General features: G+C 36.1%; 1 protein-coding gene across 6 annotated transcripts in view; it reads left to right on the top strand.

Moving 5' to 3' along the window:
* PDE4B (phosphodiesterase 4B) overlaps window positions 1-14,095 on the top strand; it is a 540,698-nt gene that overhangs the window by 43,243 nt on the left and 483,360 nt on the right. The gene's annotated exons all lie outside the window — the stretch shown is intronic.

Genomic DNA, 14,095 nt, shown 5'->3' with positions numbered 1-14,095 from the left:
TTTTTAGTTTTTGGTGGACACACATCTTTATTTTATTTTTTATGTGGTGCTGAGGATCGAACCCTGCGCCCCGTGCATGCCAGGCGAGCACTCTCCCGCTTGAGCCACATCCCCAGCCCCCTGGCCCTTTCTTTCTACAAGGTACATTTGTTAAGAGCTACTAAAGCCATTGGGGCAGGGAGATGGAGAGGCATCCTATGTTTACACTGTAAAAACCTAAGCTATATTTAGGCTCCAGGCTCTTCTACTGCCTAACTGTGTGACATGGAGGCATGTTCATTAGGACGCCTAAACTTATTTCTTCATCTGAAAGAATAAGGGTAAAGTTTAAAACTAAATGCATGCATTTCATCAATTCATTGGATTATGTTTAAATCAGTGGATGTTGGAAGAGTTGGAAGGCTGAGTTCTTCTTACATTTGCAAATAAGAAGTTTTGTACCCAAACATATCATTCTTCCAAATTTTTAAAAAAATAAAGACATATTTCTAAAGCTGTAATTTAAAATTTACTTTTGGTTAAATATAATTATTCTAAAAATGGCATATCTCTACATATGTTTGCTTGGTGCAATTGAATATTACTTGCCTGTTTATAGAATGTGACAAAAATGGGAACAAGATAATTCTAGACAATTCTGGTTAACAGAGTTACCAGAATCTAAGTCTTCTATGAGTGGATGGCTTAGATTTTTTGTTTTTTAAAGATTTGGGTAATTTCTTTTCTCCCGGTTTGGTTTTTACTTTCTCTTTGACCCCGAGGGAAACTAACTGCATTTATTTCAAACATTTCTTACCTGCCTATCTTCAATATGTAATCCTAATACTTGGTACTTCTGAAGGTCCTGACATCTGGCACTCATAAATTGCTTTATAAATGTGGACTTGGGCCTTGTAGGCAAGACAGCAAAAGTAGTCAACAGAATAAGAGCATTTGTTGGCTACTAATGATTGCATTGGGTGCTTCAGGGGATAACAAAATTGAGAAAGAAAATATTTTCTATGCTTTCAGGTAAGCCTACAATTTAGCTAGGCAGTCTAAACACAAATGCTTTTTTGAAGAAGAATAAAAGTAGCGCACATGGGAGTGCTTGGCATTGCCTGGATAATAAGTCTAACATTACCAAAGAAATGCTCTGTCAGAGCTGGAATCTTAGAGACCATTGTGGTCTCCTAGACACGTGGAAGCTTGCCAGCTAAACAGGCTCATTCGTTACTCTTAACTTGACAGACAAAAGTGGTTTATTAATGCATTTTGTGTTGGATCTGAAATTTTAAGAAATGGAAACAACAACAACAAAAAACTCATTTGGCTTCTTAGGATTTCTTTATTATAGGCAGGGTTTTTTTTTTTTTGTTATTTTGACTACAGATTTATTAAGGACTTCTGAGGTGAAAATGGTTTGTAAAGCAGTTCTACTCAGGAGGTGTTTGTGGGGGTTTGGATCACTTGGAACTGGTTGTGGTTTGACATGTGAATGGTATCCATGAGCCTGGACAGCCCCAACTGTTGAATTTGCAGCTACAGTGGAAAGTTCTGCCCACTGCATCTGTCGAAGGCACCTATCATTTCTGTCCTCTGGGCTTTTATGATATGATAAATTATTTTTAATTAGTATTGCAAACTATTTTTCCTTCTCTAGATAATATTTCAGCACCCAACACAACAACTTTGGCAGCTCAGAAGTGAGCTTTTATAATATACTTACTTCTGTAGGTATCAACCATTGTAAATGACTTGGAGAAGAACACACATTTATTGCAGAATAAACATGAAAGGTTTTTATTTTTTTCAATCTGGAAGTTTCAACACTGATCTTTGAATTCCTTGTTAGCATCCTTTAACAACAACTGGGATCAATTCTATGGCTTTCTAATGATATTTTAGTTATTGAAACTTGGTGTAATTCAGTTTAAGACTTCAATCTCATCTGTAATTCAAAGCTTCCTTCCCCTAGTGTGGGCTACTGCTGGAAGCCTGCTTTATTGAGTGGTGAAATATCTTCTGGCTCTGAAATGCCTTCTGGGCTTTGCTATTTGAGGTCAAACTCTTTTAGATTAGGGAAACATGGGCAGAATGAAAGAACCAGGAAGCAGAGATCTTATAGTATGACTGTCCTCCTGCTGATGATGCTGGAATGCTGCCCTGCTGTTGCAGTAGTGTATCCTGGTACTGGCTGATCTTGGTTGTCTCTGGTTGAGGTAGAGTGATGGCTACCTAAGTGCTAGGATGTTCATCTTTGGGTAGAGCTCAGCTTTTCAGCTGCCTTCTTTATTCCCAAGAACTCCTTCAGATTGAGGGAGTCAAATCTTTCTTGAGTTCTGTTTCTCATTATAGGAGCACAGGTAAACCCCCAATGCCAGCTGTAGTGCCTTCTCTGGAACTTTGGGAACAGGGAAATGGGTTCCATCTTGTTCTTTAAGGCACACTGTATCATAGTGGCTTTAAGCCTTGCTGGCCTGGCCATTTTGATGATCTTTCCATTTTAAAAATCTCTTTTTCAGAAAAGGACCCAACCTCTACATTCACATATCTCTCAACTTTTTTTGTAATTTAAACCTTCCCTCATTTTGCTCAATTCCATGGCGGGAACCATCCAACCAGGGTGAATGTCAGTGCTGTCCGGGTCTCTGTGAATGGATCTCCTGGAGCCTCTCTCACATAGTTATAGCAAGGGGGAAGCCCAGAAAGAGCATGAGTTCTGCACTCCCCAAAGCATGTGGAGACTGAGAAGCTTCTGTAAATATTGGATAAGTCATATATTACTAGGTAAACATAGGGCAAGATTATGAGATTTCAGATAGAGACATGAACATGAACACAGAGTTGAAGAATATAGACATGTTCAGAGACAAAGACAGTCTAATTTGGTTGTAACATAGGGAAGTAATGAAAAATCAAGTCGCAGAAAGAAAAAACTGAAACAGAAGATTCCAGGAGTTAGGAACTAAGGACATAGCCATGAACAAAACCAAGTGGCAGATGCTTACAAGTTTGGACACTGTTGTCTGCATTGCATTTCCAGGGCTGATATGGTTAGTAGCAAGTGGTTCTGAAGCTCTAGAATTCTAGATTCTGGTGCTTGTTAGAGTTACTATAGCTTTTGGGAGTTCCAGTGGTTTATATTTCATTCATCTGACACCAATTAAATCTTTTTCATCTGAAATTTGTGTGATTAGAAATTTCTTCGCTTTCAGCAAGTAGGTCTCATAAAATGTACCATTCCATGAAAGTCTTTACTTGGAGTTACAGAGATAACAATATAGTCTTTGTATACAGTAAATAACTCTTCCTTGGTATTGATTGATTGGAGAAAGAATTGTAACAATACAGTGGCAATACAGTAATAGGTTCTTATTGAACATGTTCACTGATGTGGATTTAAAAACAAGCTTTCAGCTAACTGTCATAAGCTTTTCTGATATTGTTGGGAAATATCATTGATTGCCCTTTGTATATTCACAATTCTACCCACTGTGAATTTGTAGGATGGCAACATATAGTAAAGTAAAATAAAAACAGCAACAAGATCTAACATTTATTGAGATTTTACTATATCCCTTCTCTTTTGTAAACCACTTTCCTCAGGCTCAACTGAGCCCCACAGAGGCACCATGGGGAAAGCACTGTCACTATCTCCATTCTACATTTGAGGGAACTGAGGCATAGAGAGGTTAAATTTCTTGATGATGTCTATTTTATAAGTAAAGGTGGAACTAGGAAATCATCTAAGCCGTCTAGGTTTTACTGCTGAGCTCCTCAATGATGCAGCCTTGATTGGGGAAGTATAAGACTCAGGATGGGTCTCCTAGTATATGCAGACATATGAGGGACGTGGTAAGAGGCTTATTATGAGTAAACTTATACAGCTGTTCTCTTCACATCTATCTTTAATGTGAGTTTCCCTGATTTTCTATCTTTTTCAATAGCCTGCAAGTGAGTTGACTGTCCCTTCTTAATTGTCAACCCTACCTTCCAGTAACTGGTGGCTGGTATCAAGGAAAGCTGTTGAAGGTGGCAGCTCTTTAATGTAATATTATCATTTAGCATCAAGTTCTTAGTTGGAATATCCAAAAACTCATTTTTGTCAGTATAATAAGAGTTGAGTAAGCTCAGTGAGATAATTTCATCAAAATTAAATTGGGAACAAATGTATTGATTAATTTCATGAATTCATTACTTTTTAAATCAACTTGAGGTATAATTTTAGATGATAAATCGGATCTATATTTTAAATGTATAGTTTAATGAATTTTGACAAATGTATGAAATAGTAAAACATCAAGCACAATCTACATGTAGAATTTTCTATTATTCCAAAAAGTCTCTTGTACCAACTTCTAGTCACTTCATGTGCTAACCTTCAACTCCAAGAAAATGTCGATATGTTTCCTGGTATTATAGATTGAATTTTCTTTCTATTTGACCATAAAGGGTCATATACACGAGTGTGGTTTCTGTTGTTTGTTCAACAAAATGTTTCCAAGGATTATTCATGATGTTTCATGTATTGGTAGTTCATTTATTGATGATAATATTTTATTATATTGATATATTACAACTTGGTCGTCCGTTTACCTTTGCTGAACCTTAAGTTGTTTTCAGCAATTAGCTATCATGAATGAAGCTATTCTGAATATTTGTGTACAAGTCTTTTTGCACTTGAACTTTTCATTTTTTCTTGGGTTATTAAATTCCAATTAAGAGACAGAAACCATACAGTGATTTGAATAGGGACAGTTTAAGGAAAAAATATTATAAAATCACTAAGTATATGATATTACTAGTAGATCATCATTAGACGTTTAAAATAAAGGAGTATTGGTTAATAAGAGGTAAAGAGAATTCTGAACAATATGGGATTAGTAGAAGAGGGAGTAACCATTATCCCTAAGAGAAATTGAATATCCAAGGAAGAGGCCACTCTCTTCCTGGACTGATTTAGCTTCATTTGTGAGGGCACAGACATGGTTGAAAGATGGTAGAGAATTTCTGTGAAGTGCTTCGCCAACAAGACTCCACTGGATATATGCCTTTAGGAGTGCCAGGGAAGTGGGGCCAGGGGATGTCCACAGGGACGTGCTTCACTTGTGGACTACTGCACAGATTCCTAGGGAAAGGCTGGGAAATTGTGGGAGGTGCCTAGTTAGATGTACTATTAGGAAATTACTATCTGGGTTGCCAACAAAAGCTGTTTATCCACAGGGGGTCCAGATTGGCACTTCATGAGAAAGTGTCCTAGAGGGGTCATGGGGAAGCTGAAAACAAAGAGGTTCTAGGCTGTCAGTGCTCCACTGCCTTTTAAGCACCTTGAGGGGTTAAGGGAAATTGGTTGAGTGGAGTTGTTTTGCCAGTGACACTTCCCTTTGCCAGGAAAAGCTGTTCAAGGGAATGTGTTGAGCAGGTGGCACTTGTGGGGAACCCACTCTATGGTCCCTGGAGGAAACAAAGCACAATGAGATTCCCTGACAGTGTGACTCTCCTACAAAGCTGTCTGAGGGGGTGCCAAGGGAAGCTACTAAGGGAAGTGGCCATATGCTTTTGGCTACCAGGCACCACAAAACAAAAACAGGAACAAAAAACCTGCGTGATTTTCAAGAGCCTAATGTGAGGAACATGCCAGAACCAAAAGCAGAAACCCTTTTTCTTCTACTTTCTTTCCAAAACACTCTCTTATAATGCCTTACGTTGTCCCACCTGGCAAAAGAGAGATATGAACAGAAATTTGCTCTGTTGTCACAGAGCAGGCAATGAAAAATGGGTATGGAGCTGAGTCAATAGACTGGTAACTGGCACACTGAAAATACATAGAAGCAGAGTTGCTGAGTCACATGTTACTATTGTATGTTAATATAAAAATTGCCAAGGTATTTTCTACAAGTGGTTGGGCCACTTGTATTCTCACTAGTGAGGGTTGAGAGTTTCCATTGCTCCAAATCATCACTGATCCATGGTAGGATCACTCCTATTTTTATTAAATTGATTTTAGTAAACTTTTGTACAAGGAATTTTTTTTTTATCAATTTCCCAAAGACCTTACTTTGTTTTCATTTACTTTCCTATTATTTATTTTATATTTTATTAATTTGTTTCTAACTTTATTATTTTCTTATTTCTATTTTGAATTTGCTTTTCTCTAATCTTAATGTAAAAGCTTATTGACTTTTCTGACTTATTTTCTAATTTAAATTCATACCATTCAGTGTAAATACTGCTTTAAATGTTCATCACACATTGTTTTTCATTTGCCCTACAATGTTTATCTAATCTATTCAATTTGAGGATTTCCGTGTAATTTTTTTCCCTATTGATTTTAGTTTGTCTGTTTTATTTACACAGCATCCTCTGAATTATTACAACCCTTTAAAGTTAATAGTTGCTTGTGTATGGCCCATTACTCTTATTTATCTTGGTATATATTTCATATAAACTTGAAGAAAATTTGGATTCTGCTGTCATGGGGTATATATGTTATAAATATCACTTTGGAAAATTTGCTGGTAATGTTGTTCAGGAATTTTTTATTCTTACAGATTTCCTGCCTATTTTTTTCTTTCAATCACTGAGAGAAGAGTATTAGATTTTCCAGTTATAATGTGGGTTTATTTGTCTTTTCAGTTCTGTCAAATTTCACATCATGTATTTTTAAAGGCTGTTGTAAGGTGCATATACATTTGCAACTGCTATATTCCCTGGATTAGTTGACTTTATCATTAAGACAAGCTTATTTTTGTCATATATTCTTGTTTTAAAGTCTATTTTTATAACATTATGTCAATATTAGAAAGACCAGCATTTTTTGTAATATTAACATTATGTCAATATTAGAAAGACCAGTATTTTTGTGATTACAGGTTTTATGATATTTCTTTTTCTATGCTTTTCCCTGTAATCAATCTCTCCTCCCTCCCTCCCTCTCTCTCTCTCTCTCTCTCTCTCTCTCTCTCTCTCTCCACCCCCTTCTCTCTTTCTCTGTGTGTTTCTTGTAGACACTATATAATTGGGTCATGTGCTTTATTTTGTCAAATTTAACAATCACTGGATTTTAATTGGAGTGTTTAAACTTCTATTTAATGTCATTATAGAAGTGTTAAGTTTAAATCTATCATCTGTTTTTTCCCCTATTTTTATCTCATCTTTTTTTTCTCAAAGTTTTATTCAAACTTTGTTCTGAATATTTCAAAATATTTAATATTACCCTCCACTGTTAGCTTTTTGGTTGCAACCCCTTTATTTTTTAAAAAGTTGGCAATCTTTAGAATTGAAGGGGAGAGAATTAAAGTGTAATTTCCTAATATCACCATAAGAGGGTTTGAGAAGGTCTCTTCAGAGGCAGAGGAGACCTCTACTTGAACCTTTCAGGTTCTTGACACATCTCAGAAAAAAATTTAAGAATGTGTCAGGTTTTAGCTAAGAGGAAAATTTATCTTTATTAGAAAGTGAAAAGAAAAGATAGGCATCCTCAGAGCAGAACGTGGGCTGCCTCAAGAGTGAGACAAGCTGTCAGGGTGTAAGACTGGGTTTTTTATTAGGGTATAGAAGTAGGTAGAATATACATGATCCCAAGGGGCTGGACTTCCCTCAGGATTGAGAAATTTTGAACAGGATTGTATTTTCTCGCTGGGGGTCTGGCTGGCATGTAGATTTTAGTTTACAAAAAATATTTCTGGCAGCCAGGTGGTCTATCAGGTGATCAAGTAGTGGGTCATCCTCCTATCAAATGTTGTCCTCTAGCTTCACGAGGTCAATGGTCTCTTTCTGTCCCTTAGGTTCCTTGGTCCAACTAATGGCTCATGAGTTGTCTACAAGCTTCCCATTCTGCATTCCAATAGGCATTTTTCTCCTTCAGAGCCTTAGTTTTCTCTCTATATCCCTAAATTTCTATCTCATGAAAACATCCATTAAATATAACAAACTAATATCTTTCTTTTAATTTTTGAGTTTGTCGGATGTTTTCTTTTTTTAAAATTTTTATTATTGGTTGTTCAAAATATTACATAGATCTTGACATACCATATTTCATACATTTGATTCAATTGGGTTATGATCTCCCATTTTTGCCCCGTATACAGATTGCAGAATCACATTGGTTCCACATCCACTGTTTTACATATTGCCATACTAGTGTCTATTGTATTCTGTTACCTTTCAATATCTTTCTTAATTGTTCAATATTGAACTAGTTATCATCTTTTGGAAAATGAATAAATAAATAAAAATAGCTATTCACATAGTTTTCTGCACTCTGTGGGTCAAATCAGGGCTCTAGGCTAATTATAGATGCTCTAAGAAGGTTTGCAGTATGCTTATCACAGTCTATCTTCAAATAATATTAGAAGACTTCATATGTAAGAAAAAATAGAATTTCACCTCTACCTCTTCTCTCCTATTTTTAATAGCCTTGTATTTTGCATCACCATATACTATAAATAGCACAATAAACTTTTGTTTTAAAGATCAAAATTTCTTTTAAAGAAATTAAAAATGTGTACAATTTAGTTTACATTTCCTTATGTATTCACAAATTTTCAAGCTCTTCATTCATTTTTTGGACTCAGTTTTCATTTATCATGCTCTTTCTGCTTGAAAAACTTTCTTTAGCCTATTTTATATTGCATGCCTGCAGGTATTGAATTCTCTGAGCATTTGTTTGAGTAAGTCTTTATTTTGTTCTCATTTAAAAAAAATGTTCTCTTAGAATTCTAGATCGACAATTTTTTTCTTTCATTGCAGTTCTGTTGACTGCTGACTGGAGACATCTGTGATCGTTCTCATTGTGGTTCTTTACATGTCATGTATCTTGTTTCTGGTAGCTGCTTTAAAGTATTTATATTTATTATGTAGCCTTTGGCAATTCAATTGACTTATTTGGTGTGCCTGTCTTGTTTTTATATCCCACTTGGGTTTCTTTACTTTCTTGAATGTAAGTTTATAATTTTAATCAAATTTATTAAAATTTTAGCCATTAAGTTTTCCAGTATTTTTCATGTTTCTTTCCTCTCCTCTGGAGCTCCAGTTATATGGGTGTTAGATCTCTTAGTATTGTGTATCAGGTCATATATATATATATATATATATATTCTGCTCCATGCCCCCCCCCCCAAAAAATTTACTGTTTTCCTTTCATGGTATCTAATCTTTTAATATTATCAAAGAATTTTTTCTAACATTGTTTTTTATTTCTACATAGTCCATTTGGTTCTTTTCCACATTTCTCATAATATATACACTTTCCTTTAAATATTAGAAGGTAATTATATCTGCCTTTATGTTATTTCCTGCTCATTCTATCTTCATCTTCAGGGTTGGTTTTTGTGGATTGAAATTTTTCCTAGATAAGACTTACCACGTTTAGAAATTTCTCTTCCATGACTATTTTTTTTTCTTATTAGCTTCAAGCTATCGTGATTTCACATTATTGAGTACCTGGATATTGTTCTCTTCCTTGAGCTTTTTTTTTCTAGTTATTGGTTACATTACTTTTAGATTATCCTGATTCTTTTAGAACTTTTCAAGAAGTTTTGATAAAATGAATCTAGAGTATGCCTTCTTTTGGAGATAGACTGGCCCTATTACTGGAGGAGAACTTCTGGAACTTCACTGTTACTCCAAGGGGTCCATGAAGACTCTCCACTCTGGTTAGAACTCAGGTGCCCAAGAAAACAGCCTTCCCAGGCTTAGTCCTTGGGAGTATTCACAGCTACCTGTTCATATTCCAAAACTGCTTCAACTGGTCCTCCAGACTCAAAGGAGATGTGAGTTGGGCTCTTCTTCATTTTTCGGACTTGAATTCCACTGGGTACAATTTTCTCTGTGCCTGTTTCACTCCACAGATTAGACTCTTGCTGGAACAGTGTGGCAGTGTTTGCTCTGATCTCCTGGCTCCCACAGCAGTAGCTGGAGCATGGCTTCCTCAAGATGGCTCCTGCTTCAGCTCTCTGAGGCAGCTGGGAGAGCACTTTTCAGACACGGCTGCACAGTGCAGTCTCTGGATCAGCTAAGTTCAGGCTTCATTTCTGATCTCAGGTTTTCCCATACCAAATATGTGTGTTGTTTTTCTCTCTCTGTTTTCCCTCCCTCTGTGGTGAACCAGCACCACTCCTTCTGTGACTGCCCCAACTGGCTTTGCTCCAATGGGCTCTTTCTTCTCTGTTCGATATATCCCAAAATCTGAGTCTCTAAGATACTCTAACCCACCATCTTGACTCTTCATTAATTTTTGGTAAAAGATAAAACTTTCTTATGACTAAAGTATACCTACTTGTTATCTTGGATGTAATCTCTCCGTCTACTGGGTGGATTGCATTAATAATTAAAAGGTTTTCTGTTGAGTGTGGAATCAGTGTACAAGGAGGTGGAAGTTCTGAATGGTATGTTTGCCTCAGCCACAGAAAAGTCTACAACCACTTTCAGTCTCATATGCTCCTCCCCAATTGTCCCACCTCAATAAAGACAATTTTGTCTTGCCAGTGGATCATGCCAAATTATCTTGGAGTCATCTTTAATACAACCCAGTCTTTAGCAAATTCCGTCAAAATACTTCAACCTCAGGGCTGGGATTGTGGCTCAATGGTAGAGCACTCGCCTAGCATGGGCGGGACCCGGGTTCCATCCTCAGCACCACATAAAAATAAAGGCATTGTGTTGTGTTCATCTACGCCTAAAAAATAAATATAAAAAAATACTTCAACCTCATATGTCCATTTCCATTGCCACCATTCTGGTGCCTAACAATGTTATTTTGTGCCTGGAAGGTTATAACTTCCTAACTCCCTGCACCTATCCCTTTCCCCAATATTGACATAAAATGTAAGTCAGATCATACTAATCTTCTGTTCTAAACTCTGATGATTTTCCACTTTACCCCAAAGCTGAGTTCTTAGAGCAGCCTACAGAATCTGAGGCAGACTGACCTCAGTTACTTCTCCTTTCCTACCACTCACTATTTCCAGATACAGTGATGACCTTGCTTTTTCTCAGTCACGTAGGAATGCTTCCACCCGAGGGCCATAGCATTTCTGTCCTTTCACTTTTTTTTTTTTTTAAATTTTTCATCAGGTATCTTCATTGCTTCTCTAAATGTCAACGACTTTTTATTCTCAGGTCTTCTGTGATCAACCTATTTAAAGTTGCTCATTTTTCTCTATACTATTCCTCTTCTTTTTTCCATTTTGACTCTGTTGCATTTGTCATCATTTAACATTGTTCTGAATATTTTATCAGTTTATTATTATTTTTCCTTTATCTGACCTAGAATTTAATTTCTGACTGTTGTAATCACTGGAACATCCTGGTTGCCTAAAACACCATTGAGCACATAGTATATACTCCAGAGAGATTTGTGGAATATAATATCTGGAGTCAATTATCTTAGTGACATAGTACTTTGTCTTTGATAGTGCTGTACAAAAACTTCCAGATTCTTGATTTCCTGTTCCCTTTTTTTTAGACTTCCACAGGCCACTGGTGTTGGTTTTGCCAAGTTCTTTTTTTCACAGGCAGGTTACATAATACAGTTGACTCAGCTAGAGCTTTCTTTTGTATTCACACATATTTTCTTGGACTTGAAAATTGGTTATTTGGCTTGGAATTGGAAGTCTCCAAATAGACTCAGGTATATATCTTTTGGAGTGGGTTATTTCTGCTGAGAACTAATTTTGTCATTTGTGGTTTTCTTTCTAAAGGTTTCATTCTCAGATGGCAACATTAATTTAAGTTCCAAGGCAATTTATTGTAGTCACTAGGAACCACTTTGCAAGTGTTAAAAATGAGTTCGTTTCAGCGGTGAACATTTGAATTCATATAATCAGTGTTTATTCCTTGCCACCTCTTATTATAAATGATGGTTTGGTGCACAGGCCAACTCACAAAAGCCTATTTTATTCACATGAAGCTGAACTGTGGTTCTAATAATTTTGTATGTATGATGTTTATAATCTTTTTATGTGAGAAACTGTATCCAGTTTCTGAGCAACTGTGAAGGTTACCTGGCTGTAAGTTCCAGGTAATTTATCTACAAACATTTTTGATATATAGCCTGATGACAAGTTGGAGGTTTACCTTTACTTGGAAACATTTAATTATCTCGAATCAAATGTATGTAGGATTTGGAAATTTAAAAGTATTAAGTAGGGCTGGAGGAGGATCTTGGTGATAGAGCACTTGCCTAGCATGCGTCAGGCCTTGGCTAAATCTTCAGATCTCAAAAATACTCTAAACTTATCTTACAGCATTTTTATTCTTCTTTCTTCTCAAGTTGTGTTTCATCTTAGCAACCTTCTATAGTCTTTTCTTCTTGTGAGCCTATCTCTCTTGGTTAGAAAATCAAATATTGACTATTTTAGCACTTAACTACTTTGGTGATTTTGTTAACAGAGGGACAGAGAATTGATCACAGAATGGCCAGGGATCATTCTTGTGACCTTCATTAGCCCAGGCATCTTTGAACAGGGTGAATGAGAGACACGAGGTGCAGTTCAGCTCTGAATGCTTGTCTGGCACATTTTTGCAGAAAATCTGTGTTCCTGCCATCATGATGCTATAACTGTGGTCCCTTGGAATTTCAGAGTGACCTATAGTAAAAAGAGACCACAATGTTTCAGAAAAGTGAGTAAACCTCCATTACCAGTATGGGATTAGATGATGTCTCTAGCCTGACTCAAAACTTTACATAGGACTTTATATATGTCTCTATTTTTGTGTACTTCAACATCCCTTACATTATTTAACAATTCTCATTCTATCAAGAAAGGTGGGAAGAGGGAGCCTTTTGCTTTCATTTGAGAGATATTTGCTTTTGGCAATATGTGAATTCTTACTTTTCTTTGGGATGTTTGAATCTCATGTATATACTATAATGCTGCAGTTTGGCATTCAGGTATTCTATCTCAGATATTTGTATATTGCCCTTCAGTGCCCAGCATTTTCCAAAGTGGCATTCATAATAGATCCCTGGACTTTATTTTTGATTATTCATAAATATAATTAGAATGTTTATATTTTCTATTTGATAATTGATACAACACATTCTGGATTATTCAGATACTTTTTTTGCACTTTGCATTTATGTTTACTTTGAAACGAAGTGAACATCAATTGACATCAAAATAACTAATGCAAAGTTTAGCATTAGTTTGAATTGGGAAAGATTTAGGAGAGTTGAATCATCTCAGGAGCCTGGTACAGAGATTTCAAATACGAGATAATATTTAGCATACCATGTTTACCTTTTAGGTGAATGTGTTTGGGTCACTGGGTAGCTCCTGTCTTTGTATATGTTGCAACATTTCTTCCTTTGTGTTTTGTAATGCAATGAAGATATTTTGATAAAAGTATTAAAATTATTATTGTATTTTATTGTACATACACTAAAATGTACATATTGTACCAGTTGTCATAATGACCAATTGATATCCAAAAATAGTTTGTTGTTAAGAAGAGAATATAATGAAAATTAATCAATGGTAAATATATGTTCAAAACAACAATAATTAAGCCAACAATAACTGACATAAAAACATAAATACTGACCTAGATAAGTATAGCTTTTTATTTCTTGTAGATGGATACAATACCTTTATTTACTTATTTTTATGTTGTGCTGAGGATCAAACCCTTTGCTCACACGTGCTAGGCAAGTGCTCTACCACTGAGCCCCAGCCCCAGCCTCTAGATTTCCACTTGTGTAATCAGTGTTGGCAATTCAGTTTTCGGAAAAAATTATATAGCACATTAAACTAATGAAGTTAAATTGCTTGTTTGTTAGGAAATTTCTCCACTCTTCTTATTTCCCTGCAGAGAGATAAACATTAGAAAAATACTTCCAGTATCTTGTTTTGCCCCTTATTCTTGTCTTTGGAGGGGGAGTAAATTACCCATTTGAAGGATGGTGGCCATGGTTTTTGATTGGATAGGGCTAGTCTACTGAAAGCCTGAAGGAATTATAAATTCAGTCTCCTTCCCATGGCTTCCTGACCTGTGTGCCAAGAATGACTGACTTTTGTTCCTGGAATAACTGGAATGTTTGAACTCATGGGTTAAGGTTTCCAATCTCCAGCTACCTGTAGCCTTGCATTTGCACTAATATGCTATACAG

Source organism: Spermophilus citellus (genome assembly GCF_964194105.1).
Source record: "Spermophilus citellus genome assembly, chromosome: 9".
NCBI lineage: Eukaryota > Metazoa > Chordata > Mammalia > Rodentia > Sciuridae > Spermophilus > Spermophilus citellus.
This window is presented reverse-complemented; position numbering and strand designations above follow the sequence as displayed.